Source organism: Loxodonta africana, chromosome 4, assembly GCF_030014295.1.
Source record: "Loxodonta africana isolate mLoxAfr1 chromosome 4, mLoxAfr1.hap2, whole genome shotgun sequence".
Classification (NCBI taxonomy): Eukaryota; Metazoa; Chordata; class Mammalia; order Proboscidea; family Elephantidae; genus Loxodonta; species Loxodonta africana.
In genome coordinates this window covers 111,439,126-111,451,747 of record NC_087345.1, presented here as the reverse complement: position 1 = coordinate 111,451,747, position 12,622 = coordinate 111,439,126, and the positions used below count along the sequence as shown (strand labels likewise).

General features: G+C 40.6%; 1 protein-coding gene across 1 annotated transcript in view; it reads left to right on the top strand.

Moving 5' to 3' along the window:
• The first annotated feature begins 3,650 nt into the window (after positions 1 to 3,650).
• Positions 3,651 to 12,622, top strand: part of STK38L (serine/threonine kinase 38 like) — a 102,578-nt gene continuing 93,606 nt past the window's right edge. Inside the window, exon 1 of the mRNA XM_010595520.3 lies at positions 3,651 to 3,767. The gene's annotated coding sequence lies outside the window, so the exon portion shown is untranslated. The remainder of the gene's footprint in view (positions 3,768 to 12,622) is intronic.

The window sequence follows — 12,622 nt, the reverse complement described above, 5'->3', positions numbered from 1 at the left end:
GCACCGATCCTTCTTTTTTGTTTCCAACTTTCGCATTCCAATCACCAGTAATTATCAATACATCCTGATTACATGTTTGTTTAATTTCAGACTGCAGAAGTTGGTAAAAATCTTCAATCTCTTCATCTTTGGCATTAGTGGTTGGTGTGCAAATTTGAGCAATAGTCATATTAACAGGTCTTCCTTGTAGGAATATGGATATTATTCTATCACTGACAACGTTGTACTTCAGCACAGATCTTGAAATATCCTTTTTGACCATGAATGCAGTACCATTCCTCTTCAATGAGTTACTACCAGCATGGTACAAAACCCAGTGCTGTCGAGTCGATTCAGACTGATAGCGACCCTAGAGGACAGAGTAGAATTGCCCCATAGAGTACCCAGCACGGTAGACCATATGATTGTCTGATTCAAAATATACAGTACCCAGTCTATTTCAGCTCACTAATACCTAGAATTTCTATCTTCAAGCATTCCATTTCACTTTTGACAATTTCTAATTTTCCTTGATTCATATTTCATACATTCCATGTTCTGATTATCAACGGATGTTTGTAGCTGTTTCTTCTCATTTTGAGTCATGTCACATCAGCAAATGAAGGTCCCAAAAGCTTGACACAACCCACATCATTAAAGCCGACCCTACTTTGAGGAGACAGCATTTCCCCAGTTGCATTCTGAGTGCCTTCCAACCCAATGGGCTCATCATCTGACACTATATTAGACAATATTCCATAAGGTTTTCACTGGACAATTTTGTCAGAAGTAGATTGCCAGGCTCTTCTTTCTAGTCTATCTTAGATTGGAAGCTCCACTGAAACCTATGCACCATGGGTGACCCTGATGGTATTCGAAATACTGACAGCATAGCTTCCAGCATCAAAGCAACACATAAGCCACCAGAGTACGACAAACTGATAGATGAGTTGTGGAGTGATAATAATCGTAATAAGAAAACAGTTGTCATGGAGTGAACTCCAACGCATGTTGACCTCACGTGTATTAAAGTAGACTGTGCTCCACAGGATTTTCAATGGTTGGTTTTTCAGAAGTGTATCACCAAGCTTTTCTTCCAAAGTGCCTCTTGGTGGACTCAAACCTCTAACCTTTCAGTCAGCAGCTGCGTTTGTTAACCATTTGTACCACCCAGCAACTCTGGTAATAATAACAGCTACCTTGAATTGAACATGAACATATTCTCTGTTCTGTACTAGGTGCTTAATTCATATTATTTTACTTAAAATCATTTAATCCTCACAACAATCCTAAAAGACATCTATTATTCAAACTGAGTTCTTTCTATCTTCAAGCTGGTATTCTTTCTATTGTGGCAATGGTATTTTACAGTTTACAAAGTGCTTTCACCACACATAATCATATTTCATTTTTGCAGCAACTAATGATGTTGATATTCTTGCCATTTTGCAGATGAGGAAATAGAACTTCAGAGAGTTTTTTCTGACCTGTGGAAGGTCATACAACTAGTAACAAAAGCAGACCCTTGGGATACAAATCTCAAAAATGTAATGAAAAGGGAGAAATATATTTTTTGCCTTTCCTTAATGCTTTCCTTCAGGCTTCTAATTTACATCAATGCTTTTCACTTTGGGGGAGAAATAACCTAACCCTTGGAACAACTTAAACCCTAGACAATAAATAATTTTCAATTTAATCAAGTCGGTTAAATATTAAGGCAGGGATCAATTAGAAGTCATTGTCTCCATGTTTATAAAGTGCTTTGCAGAAAGCAGTCTGGTGAGAGTTCTGAATGGATTGTCATGTGTATGATTAGATTGTTCACTGAAAGTCACCTACAGCTTATAGAAGACAGCCTTTGTTTCCAAGCAAACAAACTTAAGGTCCCCAGGTGGTCCAAATGGTTTGAGCTTGGCTGGTAACCAAAAGGTTGGCTGTTTGAACCCATCCAGCAGCACCGTGGAAGAAGCAGGCTTGGCTATCTGCCTCCATAAAGATTACAGCCAAGAAAACCCTATTAGAGGAGTTCTAGTCTGTAAAAAATCAAAACCAAACCAAACCCATTTCTGCTGAGTTGATTTCGATTTATAGCGACCATATAGGACAGAGTAGAACTACCCCATAGGTTTTCCAAGGATAGAGTCTTAAGGAAGCCGACTGCTACATCTTTCTCCCGAAGAGCAGCATGGGTTCTAATCCACCGGCTGCTCCACAGGAGAAAGATATGGCAATCTGCTTTGGTAAAGATTACAGCCTTCGAAACCCTATTGGGGCAGTTCTTCTCTGTCCTATATGGTCACTATGAGTTGAAATCAACTCATGGCAAGAGGTTTGATTTTTTTTTTTTTTATGTTTGAATATGGCAACTCTCACTTGACCACATAAGTGGAGCTGATTTCCCCAATACACTGATTACCACACTACTGTTTTTCCCACTACCAAGCTATATGTGAGACCACACAGAGTTTAAGAGAGGAAGAAGGGAGAAATGATGGTGTAACTCTTCTCGAAGTCTTCTGCATATGTGTCATCTACTTTTACTGAACTTAAAGATAACAGTTGGCATCTCTGAAAGATATTTTCTGCATGCACAGTACCATCTTCGTATATTGTGAAACCCTTAGCAGTACAAAAGCTGAGTCTTTTCTAAAAACTCTAATAATACATATTAAGAATAATTTGTCACCAATAATTTGGAGTGACTCTTACTTGGTTTTCCAAAAGACCAGTTTTGTCCCCAAACGTAAATTTCATCATTTTCCCCAAAGTCATCCCTTCTGAGTCATCCTACAGGGAGGTGATTTTCCTCACAGTTCTACAATCCTAATGATAAAGCAGCCCGGTGTTGTCAATTATTTTAGATTTTCCAAGGTAACTCAAGCAAGTCTTTTATGTACACTGCCAAGCATTTTGTATAGTTTTCCAATCCAAATCACTAGGGTCTAGACACTTGGTGAAGTGGGAATTAAGGAACCTGACTGGCTACTGGAAACCCTGGTGGCGTAGTGGTTAAGTGCTACAGCTGCTAACCAAATGGTCGGCAGTTCAAATCCACCAGGCACTCCTTGGAAACTATGGGGCAGTTCTACTCTGTCCCGTAGGGTCGCCATGAGTCTGAATCGACTCCACGGCACTGGGTTTGGTTTGGTTTTTCGTGGACTGGCTTCTAGTCCCCACTCAGCTACTGACTAAGCAACTTGGTCACCCAGTCCATCTTCGCTGACCATGTTTTTCTAATCTGCTAAATGTGTGGATTCAAGAAGATTATCTCTAAGCTCCTATTTCTAACATTCTTTGTATTGCATTCAAAAAAAAATTGCATTAAGCACTGGGAAAAACTTTAACGACAATTAGGCCATGTAACTAATGTGCCAACACACAGTTTTACTTTCAAGGCAAGCCTGAACCAATTTTGAGTAAATAAGAGGGCAGCGAGGCGGGGCTCTAGCAGGAGAAGGTGACAACCGACCAGTAAACTTTTCCAAGGCCAGTCAGCCCTCCACCAGCAGGAAGTGGGTGGGGCCAGGGGCCAGCGTTGACGACAGAAGGCTACTTCCGTCTGTAGTGCGTATGACGTCAGGACCGAGGCGGACGGGTCCAGCCACGGAGAAGCCGAGGAGGAAAGGCTCGCGAGAATCCAAGGAGGCCGTCCCGAGATTCCGGCGCGGCGGCCGGACCCACCTCCGGGGGCGGGGCGAGGGCGGAGCAGGGAAAAAGGAGCGGACGGGCTCCCGGCCGGCTGCGGTCCGAGCGGAGGCTGAGCCGGCTGCGGGCGCGACCGGAGGCAGGTGAGTGCGCGGATGCGGCGCTCCGCAGCCGCGGCGGAGGGACCCGGGCTCGCCGCACCGGCCCTAGCTCTGCGAGCAGAATGAGATCTTATGTATGTTTGAATGTCCAGGGAATGCCGGGCTAATTTCGGGGCTGGAAATGTCTCCGGTGACGCTCTGGCGACGGCCTTGGCCCTCCTGTTCTTCGGGGTGCTGCTGACCCCGTCTGTCCGGAGAGGTAGCCTCGAACCGGGGAAGGAATCTTCGTCCTTCTCTGTTAATTTCCCCTTCCACTCCTCTGCTCCGGAGCACCGCGCTCCTGGTCCCTGCTTGGGCTTCATAAACAATAACAAATGTCGCGGACCGTCTCCTGGCATCCCCTGGTCTCCTGTCCCGTGCCCTCTAGCCTGTGTTACCAAGAGGAAGGTTTCTAGGTACAGCTCTTAAATTGTGGGGGCTGTTTGGTACCATTCCTAAAAACTGATGCGTCAGATAGCTAAACATTTCTCCGATAGACACAGTAAAGCCCCCCAGCCTCAGAAGCCACGGATTGTTCAAAGCCAGTCTTAAAATCTAATCTGTTCCTTCCATTGGTACCGTAGACCCTTCCTTTCAACATCTTTATCTTCCACGCTGTTTTTTTTCACGTTTAGTGTCGGGGACGAACTGGAGTGGTTATTTGGGATGGAAATAAAGATTTAAGTAGGGGACCCGGTTAAGTAGGGGACATTTCACCTTTAAAAAGTTGCCAGGTTGATAGCAAAAGAACAGACTTTATTTTCAAAACCAGTAGCCTCCCGTTTACTGATGCTACTTTTTGTTTTGTGGGACTTCTTTTTGGGTTCTATGTTTGGAGCAATGATTATAAAAAGAAATTGTGTGTGTTGGGGGGAGGTGTGTGCTGTAAGTAGTGGTTTGTCCAGAAGTGTGATGCTGTTGTTGCTCACGTGATAAAATGCAGAATCAACACTCTTGTCTATTTCATGTAACTTGTGATGCGTTTTGATAAAAGCTAATTACTCAAAAAAGGCCTGGGTATTAACTTTATTACTGTTAAAATCTGAGGAAACGACTTTGTTTTAATTTATGCCCCCGGTCATAAAGTGGGAATTGAAGAGTGAGACCCTGTCTTTTTTGGGGGGATGGGGGAATGAGGAGTCTTTAAACTTGTCAGGTCTCCCTACTTTAAAGCAGGGTTGTAAGCCCAGTTTTGCTGACCCCAATGCAGTTTTTTGTCTTAGCCGTATATGTATATAAAACACTGGAAACTGCTTTGTGTTTGACTGGCCTTTCTCTGTATGCCTCCGGGTATATAAAACAATTAAGCTTATTATACTCAGCTCGCAAGTAGCTGAGAGGTATTGTGTGTGAGTTAGCCACTCTTGTGACTCTTTGGAGGGAAGAGATGGTAAATTATGTTGGCACTTGTTCATTGCACAGGTTCATCAGGGTACTTTTATCTGAAAAATTCTGATCTCAAAAGCAGTACAAGGGTTAAAAAAAAAAAAAGGTTTCACGTGGCTTAGCTTTGTGTTCTCCTTGTTAAGATGGCTGAGAATGTTTCCCATTTAGTTGGGATGTGTTTAGAATGAGAAACAAATTTGGGTGTAGTTTTGTACTCTTTTGAAAAGCCCTGGCACTGGGGAATGAAGAAATTAAACTGAGAAAAACCACATTAAGTGGGTGTAATTCTCCTCTAGCCTGTTGTTTTTGAGAGTTTGTTTTAAAATAAGTCAAAACTCAGGACTGAAGTTGAGGAATATTTGTGCAGGTAAATAGGTGTCCTCAGCAGTTTTTGTGCTGAAAATATTAATTTCAAAAGGTAGAGCAGTGTAAGAATGAAGAACTAAGTTTACTTTCTAGAAAATGATGACAGTTTAAAGCAACTAACTCAATTAAACCATTTGTTTTCAGAAAAATTCTGTTCTCTCAAAGTTAGGGCCATATCATTGTTAGTGAAGTTAGATAACATACTTTAGAAAGTGATCCGGGATAAGCTAGAGTCTTTTTTTTTTTTTTTTCAGTGAAAATATATGCAACAAAACATACACTGCTTCAACAATTTCTACATGTACAGTCAGCGACAGTGTTTACATTCTTCAGATTGTACCACCGTCCCAAAACTATTTCACCATGATTAACACAAACTCACTGCCTCCCTAAGCTTCTCATCTCTCCTTTGGAGTTTTTGACAATTTGATCACATATAGAAAAGTCCTTTAAAAGAGTATAATGCTTAATGCAGACATTCTTTACTAATTAGGCTGAACTGTTACTTGGTTCAAAGATGACTTTAACCTCCCGGTTAAAGGTTTCCTCAGGGTAATAATATTAAGGGTCGTCTGGCCTCAGTGGCTCCAGAAAGTTTGGATTCCATGAGAATTTGAAATTCTGTCCTAGAGACTGTTTTTTTTGGTGGCACTTTATCAAAAGGGAAAAGGCACAAATCAAAGCCAGAAAGCTTTGCCTCTCAGTGTAATGTTAAGATGATTTTATTTTACATAAATAATGTAGGGTGAATCAAGCAAGCATATTGTCATCTACCATTCCTAGGATTACATTAAATCAGCAGATGGGCAAGTTATGGTTAGGTTAGACTTGACATATGCAAAAATTATGCTACTGTACAAAGCACCATGGGCTTTTAGGATGAGATAATGACAGCAAGCTTTTAAGGCAAAAAATTAAAAAAAAAATTTTTTTTTAAAGGTATTCTTGGCCAACTGTTAAAAAACAAGTGAATCTCTCTGCCCTCCCAGTTTTTGTTTAAGTCTTAGAGAATATTTAGCAAAGAATGACCAGTACTTAAGTGCACAGGTTACATAAACCTTCTGTCTCCAGGTAAAGGTTTGCTAGTTGACAGAGTATTGTTGTTGAGAAACTTTAGGGGGGAAAAAAAAAGCAACAATGAACAATATTCCCTGCCCAGTACACTCAGGTGAGCTGTGGTCTCTGTTTTCAAGGATTTATATTCCAATGGAAAGAAATGTATTCAAATAACTATGATACACATGCATTTTATGGGGGAAGCCAAGAAGGGAAGGGTTAAGTCCTGCTATACCAATTAAGGAAACCCTGGGTTGGTATAGTGGTTAAGTACTAGGGCTGCTAACCAAAAGGATGGCAGTTGGAATCAACCAGTCACTCCTTGGAAACTCTATGGGGCAGTTTCGCTTTGTCCTATAGGGTCACTAAGAGTCGGCATCAACTCAACAGCAATGAGTTTTTGGGTTTAGACCAATTAAGGAAGACTTTGAATAGGAAATAGCATTTGCATAGATGATTTGGGTGACCAAAAAGTCAGCAGTTCGAATCTACCAGGCGCTCCTTGGAAACCCTACAGGGCAGTTCTACTCTGTTCTATAGGGCCGCTGTGAGTTGAAATTGACTCAGTGGCAATGGGTTTTGTTAGTCCAATGATAAAGAAGCCCTGGAGGTGATATGGTTAATAGCTTGGCTGCTAACCGAAAGGTTGGCAGTTCGAACTCACCAGTTGCTCCAGTAGGAGAAAGATGTGGCAGTCAGCTTCTGTAAAGATTACAACCTTGGAAACCCTATGGGCAATTCTGCTCTGTCCTATAGGGTCCCCGTAAGTCAGAATCAACTCCACAGCAATGGGTTTAGTCATATAATAATGATAATAAGCAAACATTTAAATGTACTACTTGTTCACCTGGGCTTAATACTCACAACAGCCATACAGAGTAGTTATTTTAATTATTCCTCTTTTGCAGATGGGGTAACTGAGATACCAAAGCCATATAGCTAGTTAAGTGGCAGAAGCGGGATGACAACCCAGGCATTCTAGCTTAACCCTGTATTCCTGTGCTTAACTGCTAAAAAGAGCTCCAAAGCAGTGATAACCCAGGTACCTATGTTATCTTGGGCATGTTAGATATTGAGTCCATTTTTGGAAGTTGCTCTTGGTGTAAATTAAATATCACCGTGGAGTGGGACTTCTGATAAATTTGACTTATATTACTTACTAACATCCCCATAAGGATTTAGAATTAAGAAGTTATAACCATATTAACTTCTTTGCCTAGTAAAACGTTTGAATCACTGAATATTTTGACTTGTAATTTTTTTGGCCACTTGACGTTGGGCATGCTTTCGATTTAAGTGTGAAGTTGGGGTTTAGTTAATGATTGCATGGCCCTTTTAGTTTTTATTTCCACAAACATCTAAATTTGTAATAGCTGAAACAAGGTTTTGAGAGATGAGTGTTGTACATGTATAAAATGAGAAGTTCAATCACCCATTTTTTTTATACGTTGTATTGGGAAATTTTGAAAGCTCTTTGAGATTGTAAAATAAAAGATAATGAAGGATATCATTGCTAATGTTGGATGGATCCTGGGTGAAAGTAGAGAATACCAGAAAGATGTTTACCTGTGTTTTATTGACTATGTAAGGGCCTTGGACTGTGTGGATCATAAGAAATTATGAAAAACATTGTGAAGAGTGGGAATTCCAGAACACTTGATTGTGCTCATGCAGAACCTGTACATAGATCAAGAGATAGTCCTTCGAACAGAACAAGAGGATACTGTGTGGTTTAAAGTGAAAAGGTGTGTGTCAGGGTTGTATCCTTTCACCATACTTATTCAATCTGTATGCTGAGAAGCTGGACTATATAAAGAAGAACGGGACATCTGGATTGGAGGAAAACTCAACAACCTGTGATATGCAGATGACACAACCTTGCTTGCTGAAGTGAAGAGGACTCGAAGCACTTACTGGTGAAGATCAAAGACTACAGCATTCAGTATGGATTACACCTCAACATAAAACAGAAAACCTCACTACTGGACCAACAAGCAACATAATGATAAACAGAGAGAAGATCGAAGTTGTCAAGGATATCATTTTACTTGGATCCACAGTCAACACCCATGGAAGCAGCAGTCAGGAAATCAAAAGACGCATTGTATTGTGCAAATCTGCTGCAGAAGACCTTTTTAATGCTAAAAAGTAAGTATGTCACTTGAAGGACTAAGGTGCACCTGACCCAAGCCATGATGTTTTCAGTGGCCTCATATGCATGAGGAAGTCATATGCATGTGAAAGCAGGGCAGTGAATGAGGAAGACCAAAGAAGAATTGATGCCTGTGAATTATGGTGTTGGTGAAGAATATTGAACGTGCCATGGACTGCCAAAATAAAAAGAGCAAACCTGTCTTGGAAGAAATACAGCCAGAATGCTCCATAGAAGCAAGGATGGCGAAACTTAGCCTCCCATACTGTGGACATGTTACCGGGGTTGGGGGTGGATCAGTCTCTGGAGAAGGACAATCATGATTGGTAAAGTAGAGAATCAGTGAAAAAGAGGAAGACCCTCAATGAAATGGGTTGACTCAGTGGCTGCAACAATGGGTTCAAGCATAACAATGATTATGAGAGTGACACAGGACTGAGTAGTGTTTTTTTCTGTTGTACATGGGGTCACTGTGAGTCAGAACCGACTCAACAGCTCCTAACAACAGCAACATTAAACTGTTGCCGTTCAGTCGCGTCCAACTCATAGGGATTCTATAGGGTTTCCAGGGCTGTAATTTTTACAAAAGCAGACTGCCACGACTTTCTCCCGTGTGGTGCCAGGTGGGTTTGAACTGCCAACCTTTTGGTTAGCAGCCAAGCACTTAACCACTGCCCTATCAGGGCTCCTTTGAAGGTACTATAAAAAAAAAAAAAAAAAAACAAATGCATTGCCCTCCAGTCATATCTGACTCATAATGACCCTATAGGACAGAGTAGAATTGCCTTATAGGATTTGCTAGGGGGGCCCGGTGAATTCAAACTGATGACCTTTTTGATTAGCAGTGGAACTCTTAACCACTGCACCACCAGGGCTCCAAAGGTGCTATAGTAATGTACAGTTCATGGTGTAGGCCCGTTCAGTAAATGCTTGTTGAATGAATGGCCCAATTATTTTTATCTATGAAATTTCAGGGATAGTCCACATTTGTTATTTTTATGTAAGTATTGGAATCACAATAAATCCAATTGGATTTAAAGGTTAGGGAAAAAAGTATATCTGGGCCTAGAATGCAGTGGAGGTAAGAGGTGGGAGGGATACTGCCTACCTTTACCTGTCTAGCAAGATCCAGACTTTTCAGTGCTCTCATTGACCATGCTGTTGGTTTTCAGTGGAGTTCCAGAGGGGTAGTCTTTGTGAACGAATATGTTTTCTCTCTTTGATTGAGTAGGGTAAAAAATAATTTATGGCTTAGGAGCTTAAAGTCTAATGGGAAAAGCAACAGGACTGAAGCCAGGATTTAAAGCCCATATATTTACATTATTAAAATCAAGCAAAGAAGTCAGAACAAATAAAATTAAATTAAAAAAAAAATTTTAACACAGTGTAGTGTAAATTAGTAGTGATGATATACTATTTCTACTTCCCATCCTCTGATTGACAGAATTTTCAGGATCTTAAGCTTATAATTTCATTGAGATGCTTATAAATTGACTTTTTTACTCTTTTTTTTTTTTTTCCTGTGCTTTAAGTGAAAGTTTACAAATCAAGTCGGTCTCTCATGCAAAAACTTATGTGCACCTTGCTATGTACTCCTAGTTGCTCTTGCCCTAATGAGTCAGCACACTCGTTCCTTCCACCCTGTATTCCCCATGTCCATTCTTCCAGCTTCTGTCCCCCTCTGCCTTCTCCTCTCCCCTCCAGACAGGAGCTGCCCACATAGTTTCATGTGTCTCCTTGAGCCAACAAGCTCACTTCTTACCAGTATCATTTTCTATTTTATAGTCCAGTCCAATTCCTGTCTGAAAAGTTGGGTTTGGAAATGGTTCCAGTCTTGGTCTAACAGAAGGTCTGGGGACCATGACCTCCTGGGTCCTTCTAGTCTCAGTCAGACCATTAAGTCTGGTCTTTTTATGAGAATTTGAGATGTGCATCCCACTGTTCTCTGGCTCCATCAGGGATTCTCTGTTGTGTTCCCTGTCAGGGCATAAATCGACTTTATTAAAAAAAAAATCAAGTTTCTCCTGAGTACAGGTATGGTTTTGAAAAGTTCTTAGTAAAAATGTGTTGTGACTTGGTTCGTCAAAGAGAAGCCATGCATACTCTTACCTCCTCCTTGCTGATAAAAATTTTGGAAAGTAGTTTTGTCTACACCTAAAATCCACTTAGACAAGTAACGCCTCCTCATAGATGATCTCTGCACAGGTCTTAGGGAGACTTTAACAGTTACATGGTCACAGTTATGACCTGGCCATTCACATTGATGTATAAATTCAGACAGGTCTCCAACTTTTGCAATTGTCTGTGCCTTTTGATGGTAGTGTGTTTTTTTTTTTTAAACCATGCTTCACTTTTAAATGCTTGACTAATCTCCTTGCCTTGCCCTGAATTAACACCAGACCGTTCGGCAACCCATGTTGATTTTGATTATCTGGCCCCACACACAGGTTTCCTGTTTACCTTGTCTTTTGTTGATTCTTATAGATCGGACATGCGTAGATTTTCACCTACATGCCTCTAATCCTGTATGCTTGGGCAGCATCCATTGTTTTCTTACCTTATTCATTTATTTGCTATCATCTTATTCAGGAGAGGATTCTATTCCTCTACTTCCTGGTTCATGGAACACTCTTACCGCTTTTGCAGTTACTGAATGTGATGAAATTAATAATTTTAATAACTCAAAATCAACCACAAATACAACATACTTCTCCAGAATGAAGAACAAGATGGCAGAAACTAAAATTACTGCACGATTGCTAATGCCATCTATTTTTGGCACGCAGAGTTACAGCACTTTTGCTGTGGAGCCTAGCTTTCATTTTGTCTGTGAAAGTTTAGCAAATTGAAAGTCTGGAAACAGAGAAGCTTCTGTATACATATTAATAAGCACATTTTGGGGGAGTCTGGGTTCTCATTCCATAGAGTCATTGCTACTCTGCTTTTATGACTTGGAGATTTTGACTGACGTTCTCTCGGTTCCTCAGTGATCCTGGAGACACATAAGTAATTTGTATGTTTAATATAAAAATGTTTTTTTTTTTTGTCTTCCAAACCCACGGTAATATATAATCTTAACTCTTTTCCTGATAACTGCGCATCATCTTCCCCTTTTACATGTTCTTAGCTCCTTTTTTCTTCCAAGTGGTACCCATCAGGATACAGGTCTAGTAATAATCCTGTCGACAACAGTGTTGTTGTTAGGTGCGGGCGAGTCATTTTCAACTCATAGCAAGTCACGTGACAGAGTGGAACTGCCCCACATGGTTTTCTTGGCTGTAATCTTTGCGGAAGCAGATCGCAAGGTCTTTCTTCTGTGGAGCCCCAGGGTGGGTTCGAACAGTACAGTACCATCTCCTTATCACTTACTATGTATCAGACATAGTGTTAAGTACTTTATATTATCTCATTTAATATAGCAACCCTATGAGTTACTGTCTCTACTTGTAAATGAGGAAACTGGAGCCTAAAGAGGTGAAATGACTTGCCCAGGATTTCACAAGTAGATAGTAAGTGGTGGAATTAGAAATTGATTCCCAAGACCCCAAGTTTGCTTTCTCTTGCATTGCTTTATTTTATTACAAAAGCTTCTTGGCTTTTATTGAATTTACCTCACTCTACTGCTGCCAGAGTTTCTTTCTTCCCCATCTCTCTACTTTTTTTGAGAAATTTCTCCTTTAGGAGTTGTTTACAGTATTGCATGTCAAAAATAAATTCTCTGGGGGAAAATATTCAGAAATGATTCAGCTATATTCAGATTTCCTATAGAAAAGAACTTACTCTTAAAGTTTATTCTAATACTAGTGACACCTTATATCTCTATTATGGTTTATAGTTTTACAAAGCACTTTTAACTCATTTTCTTCCTTAATCCTCATAGCAATCATGTGGTGTGGGC